We start from the raw sequence: 6,000 nt of genomic DNA, 5'->3' as shown, positions 1-6,000 counted from the left end.
CCCTCAGCCAATAAAGCGAGATGAGCGCCGCAACCCCAGAGTCGGTCACGACTGGACCTAATGGTCAGGGGTCCCTTTACCTTTACTATACAGCCATCCTTGCTGATTTGGCTGAGGTGAGTGCGCATTTCACGCGCTGTTTCAGAGCGCCAAGTTCTGCATGTAACTTCCGTATGGCTGAGGGACGTGATTCTGGAACGAAAAGGGGCGCGAGATGCGTCGATGTTTCTTTTTACGCAACATTCTCAATCAAAGTCCCCACTATGCCTTTAAAGCAGCAGCATACCACTTTAAGCAGGCATAGCTGTTCCCAAAGAATCCTGGTGTTTGCTAAGGGTTAGAAGACCCCTATTCCCCTCACAGAGCTGCAATTTCCAGAGAAGTTTAACAATCCCTCTTTCCAGGGAGCTCTGGGAATTGTAGCTCTGGTGAGGGGAAGCATTATGAGGAATGGTTGAAGGAGCTGGGTATATTTAGCCTGGAAAAGAGGAGAGGAGATATGACCACCATCTTCAAATAACTCAAGGGCTGTCAACACGGAAGAGGGAGCAAGCTTCTTTTCTCCTGCTCTGGAGGGTAGGACTTGAACCAGTGGCTTCAAGTTACAAGAAAGGAGATTCCAATCAGGGAGAAGAGGTGGTGGAAGAAGACTGGAAGAAATTTAAAGACTACTTGCAGAAATACTGTAAAATTAATGAATGTTGAAGGGATGTTGGATTGAAAATAAGTGGTATTGGTAAAAAGATTAACAAGAATATGTAAATACGGATTGACAATGGCTGGAAATATATAGTTATAATAGGTTAAGATAATAAGTAAAGATAAATGATAGAGGGTAAGGATTTGCTGAACTAACTATATGAACCGGAATACAAAAAAGGGGTGTGTGAGGAGGTCAGGAAATAAGTAAATGAAATATAAGATATGTAAATATTGATTTTTTGTTAACCTTGTTTTCTTTTTTTTTTACTCTTTATGTATTTTGTCTTTGTATTTTTGTATTTCTTTGTTTCTTATTATTGTTACATTTTTCTTATTTTCTATTTTTAATTTTGTAACTTTTTATTGACCGAAAATTTTTAATAAATATCATAAAAAAAGAAAGGAGATTCCGACTCAATGTCATGAAGAATTTTCTGACTGTAAGAGGCGCTCAGCAGTGGAACAGACTCTCCTTCCCTGGAGGCTTTTAAGCAGAAGTTGGATGGCCATCTGTCATGGATGACCTAGCTGAGATCCCTGCATTGCAGAGGGTTGGACTAGATGACTCTCAGGGTCCCTTCCAACTCTACAATTCTATGATCCCATGAGGGGGAAAGGGGTCTCCTAACTTCTCTCAGCACCCACAACAAGCTACCTCCCCCATGATACTTTGGGGGAAGTCGTGACTGTTGAAAATGGTAAAAATATGCTTTCAATGTGCAGATAAGTTTCATGCAAATAACCCCGCTGGCTCTGAGAGGAGAAACAGCCCCATGGCTTCAGTTATTCGCAAAGTACTGTCTTCCCTAGCTTGCAACAGGCGCCTCACGTTCACACAGATAAATCGAAGGAAAAGACCTTTTCAATTAAGTGCTGTCATCGGATAACCTATTCCTGTAAACTGCCATGGAGGTTAATGAGTGCTAAGAGTACAATTGCTGAGCCACTGCAACATCCTGAGCCTCGCTTGACATGATCGCATGTTTTTAGTTTAAGCAGCTACAAAGGGAGTGTATCTCTCTCACACAAACCCATCCATGCACTGGCAGAATGCATGGTCCAGCCCAGGGCTGGATTTAGGTTTGATGAGGCCCTAAGCTACTGAAGGCAATGGGGCCCTTTATTTTTATTTTTTTATAAATATTTATTGAATTTTCACAAATTATAAAAACACACACAATACACAATACAAACATACACACACCAAAACAAACATGTATAATTTCAAATCCTTTTTTTTCTTAAAACTTACTTCACCGACTTCCCCATACCTCCCCTTTCTGCATTCCAATTCCCAAATTTATTTCAGCAAATCCTCCCCCTTAATTTTATCTAGTTTTTTTCCTTTTCTTTTCTTTCACTTAAACTTTTACATCTATAATCCCTTACTTTCTATAACCACAAGATTTTAACACTCATTAATTTTACAATATTTCTTAAGATAAATTTTAAATTTCTTCCAATCTTCTTCCGCCATCTCCTTCCCCTGGTCTCGGATTCTGCCGGTCATTTCAGCCAGTCCCATGTAGTCTATCACCTTCATCTGCCATTCTTCCAGAGTGGGTAGATCTTGTGTCTTCCAATACTTTGCGATAAGTATTCTTGCTGCTGTTGTAGCATACATAAAAAATGTTCTATCTTTCTTTGATACCAATTGGCCGACAATGCCCAAGAGAAAGGCCTCTGGTTTCTTGGAGAGAGTACATTTAAGTACCTTTTTCATTTCATTATGTATCATTTCCCAGAAGGCCTTAATCTTCGGGCACGTCCACCAAAGGTGAAAAAAGGTACCTTCCATTTCTTTACACTTCCAACACTTATTATCAGGCAAATGGTAGATTTTTGCAAGCTTGACTGGGGTCATGTACCACCTGTAGATCATTTTCATAATATTCTCTCTTAAGGCATTACATGCTGTAAATTTTATACCGGTGATCCACGACTGTTCCGGCAATGGGGCCCTTTATATATCCAGCTGCCCTTTGTCAACAACAAATTGTCGCTGTTTTTTTGTGTTGAATATATGCTATATGGAAATTTATGGACCTAAGAGGTATCTAAAGCCATTTGGATATAACAAAATATGTATTTTATCAAAGTAATTGTTGAACTGAAATACAATTAAGTATATTAATAGTGAAATATAATTAAGAAGAAGTATATTAATAGTGAAATAATTATGAAGCTATAACTTCAAATGGTTTTTATTCATAGCAAACTTAACAATGCAAACACATTGGCATTTGGCAATAACAAAAGTTCCTTTCGAAACACAATTTACAAAGACTCATAATCTAGTCTCTAGAAACTTGCTATAACATGAAATAATAACAGGTGTACATATATGATGCAAACTACTAATAATTATGAATAGCAGAATGTAGGCATCCTATACAGTGGTACCTCGGGTTACATATGCTTCAGGTTACAGACGCTTCAGGTTACAGACTCTGCTAACCCAGAAATATTACCTCGGGTTAAGAACTTTGCTTCAGGATGAGAACAGAAATCGTGCTCTGAAGGCGCAGCGGGAGGCCCCATTAGCTAAAGTGGTGCTTCAGGGTAAGAACAGTTTCAGGTTAAGAACGGACCTCCAGAATGAATTAAGTACTTAACCTGAGGTACCACTGTATATAGAAATGAGCAAAGCAGTGATATTTTAGGGAGCAGGCTAGCAGGCGGGGCCCATGACTTACATCATAGGAGCCTACACAACACAAAACACTGTTGCTGGGTGTAGGTTTTATTTTATTTGTTTTTTATCTTATATTTTGGAAGTGTACATCCAGGTTTTCCCCTTGTATTTTTTGGGGGGGCCCAAGAGAGTGGGGCCCTAAGCTATAGCTTGTTTAGCTTATATGTAAATCCGGCAGTGATCCAGCCTCACCCACCGCTGAACTCTCTTAATACTAGTGCATTCAATAGATTTCAGAAGGGGTTATGCACACCTGGTGCATGTAAAGACTGAGCAAACAGGGGTGGGGTTAGGTTGCAGGACTATGCATCGATTCCATACACTGACACATTTCCCTGTCATTTCCATGTATAATTTCCATGTCAAAAGGGCTTTTATGCATGCACAGGTTTTTGAAGATAGAAATCCTCTATGCAAGGAGGGACCTCAGTTTGGTAGGATCCTTTCTCACATGGTAAAGCTCTACCTGCATACATCTATGGATCTATGTTGATCTTGCGGGTGCCGGTGGAGTGAATGTGGCTACACCAGGCGTGCCAACCAAGTCTGCACATTATTTCAAAGTGTGGAGAGCTATGTGTGAACGCTGCCACCCCTCCTTGAGTAGAGGGAAGTCACTGCCCAGTTAGGGTCCCTTCTTGCACGGAGGAACTCTATGTGCATACAGAAGCTTTTAGGAATACCTTCCTTCTTTGGCGATCACTCGTAGCCCAGTACGATTGTCTTCCATGAACACAGTTTTAACAGTGAGTCCATAAGTGACTGTGGAGGCTGATTTTGGATCCACACGTCCTTCCACAGTGGGGACATAAGTTTCCGGGAGGGAGTTGATCATGGTGAAGGTTTACCAAGCGTGCCTTCTTCTTAGCACATTTCTCCCTTTCGAGCATCTTCAAAGTCCACGGCACCTTTGGTAAAGGCTGTTCTCCAACTGGAGTGCTCTCAGGCCAGTGTTTCCCAGTTGTCTGTGTTTATACTACATTTTTAAAAAAGATTTGCTTTGAGAGAGTCTTTAAACCTCTTTTGTTGACCACCAGCATTATGCTTTCCATTTTTAAGCTTGGAAGAGAATAGTTGCTTTGGAAGACGATCATCAGGCATCACGCAGCTAGGCCATGTGACTCCCCCCCATCCATATGTCCATTCATCATATGGACATGTTTGTGTGTATTTCTCTTAATGTACTGCAGGGGTGTCCAACCAGCTGCAATCAACAGGTCAATCCCTGGATGATTGTGGTCGATTGCAGGATCCTTATCCATTTGACTTCTGAAATGTTCAAAAGCCAAGGCACAGCTTCTGATTGGTGAAGGTGCCCCGGAAACAATAGCCGACAGCCGCATCAGATGTTCAACTTCCGAAAAATGTTTGGAAACTGGAACATTTCCGGGTTTTAGGAGTTTGAGAACCAAGGTGTTTGAGAACCAAGGTGTTTGAGAACCAAGGTACCACTGTATAAAGATCAAAATGTCCACCTTATACGGGTTAGCAGGGTGTTCCATTTTAGGGGTTGAAACTTAATTTACACAAATTTATTCAGCGAGGGGTCTTTAAAATATGTTTTTGGGTGTGGGGAATTCATATCTGCTGTTATTTTTGTGATTGGACAACATTTAGCTTCACAAGTCTACGTTGGATGAAGAAGCACATAAACTGCTTTTGGAAAACCAAAGAATGTTAATTTTACCTTCTGAAAATGTCAGGTAATGCTTAATAATGAATGAATGAATGAATGAATGACGGCAAGGATTTGGCAGTCATTTTTAATGGTTTCTATGCAACCTTAAGCACATCTTACTTAACAAGCAAAACTAATATAAATTATATTAATTCAACCGAAATACCTTTTGAATTCCTAAGTAATGTTACAACTTTTTAGCACTTTATTTTGGGATTTTGAATGTTGAAAAATTCAACACGCCCTAATGGGGTATCCCAGTTCTAGGACTTGCATTTTTACTTCTACTCTAAACCAGTACAGCCAAAAAATTTGCCCCAAATACCTGCTGTGAGATGTGTGTGGCAAAAATGTGTCTCTTACGCCATACCTCCAACCAGTGCGTTTTTCTAGAAAAAGAAGTGCCAGAAATCACTATGAACGCCTCCCTTGTTCTCATATAATGGCAATGGCGCCCACCTGAGAGGTGCCAGAATTGGGTTGTGGCCAAAGAAAAGGGCTGCCTCCAGCCCAAAAACTGAGGCTTGTTCTGGTTTGAGCTGAAGGGAGACGGAGAAAGGCATTAAATGGCTTGACAGCCAGGATAAGTGTTTGATCACCAAGCACAATGACAAGAAGCAAAGAAAATTGTTATTGAGAAACCCTGCTAATGTTCTGCTCCTAACATTGGCAAGAGTCCATGAAACAGGCAGGGGGAGGGAAGAGCTGAGAACCAGGAAGAAAGTTATCCTTCACAAAGTCACCTCCAATAAGTTGTCAATGCATCTGAGCATTAGTAGGACTGGAATATCACTTGCAGTTTAATGGTGAATTTTGGACACAGTGGAGAGATAAAAAAATTGGATTATCATTAAAAGATGCAGGACCTGGCTCCCCAAACCAACACAGACTGCGGAAACTTCACACTGGACTTTAAGCATCTGGC

The sequence above is a fragment of the Podarcis liolepis genome, assembly GCF_965112155.1.
Source record: "Podarcis liolepis genome assembly, chromosome: 1".
In the NCBI taxonomy this organism is placed as follows: domain Eukaryota; kingdom Metazoa; phylum Chordata; class Lepidosauria; order Squamata; family Lacertidae; genus Podarcis; species Podarcis liolepis.
This window is presented reverse-complemented; position numbering follows the sequence as displayed.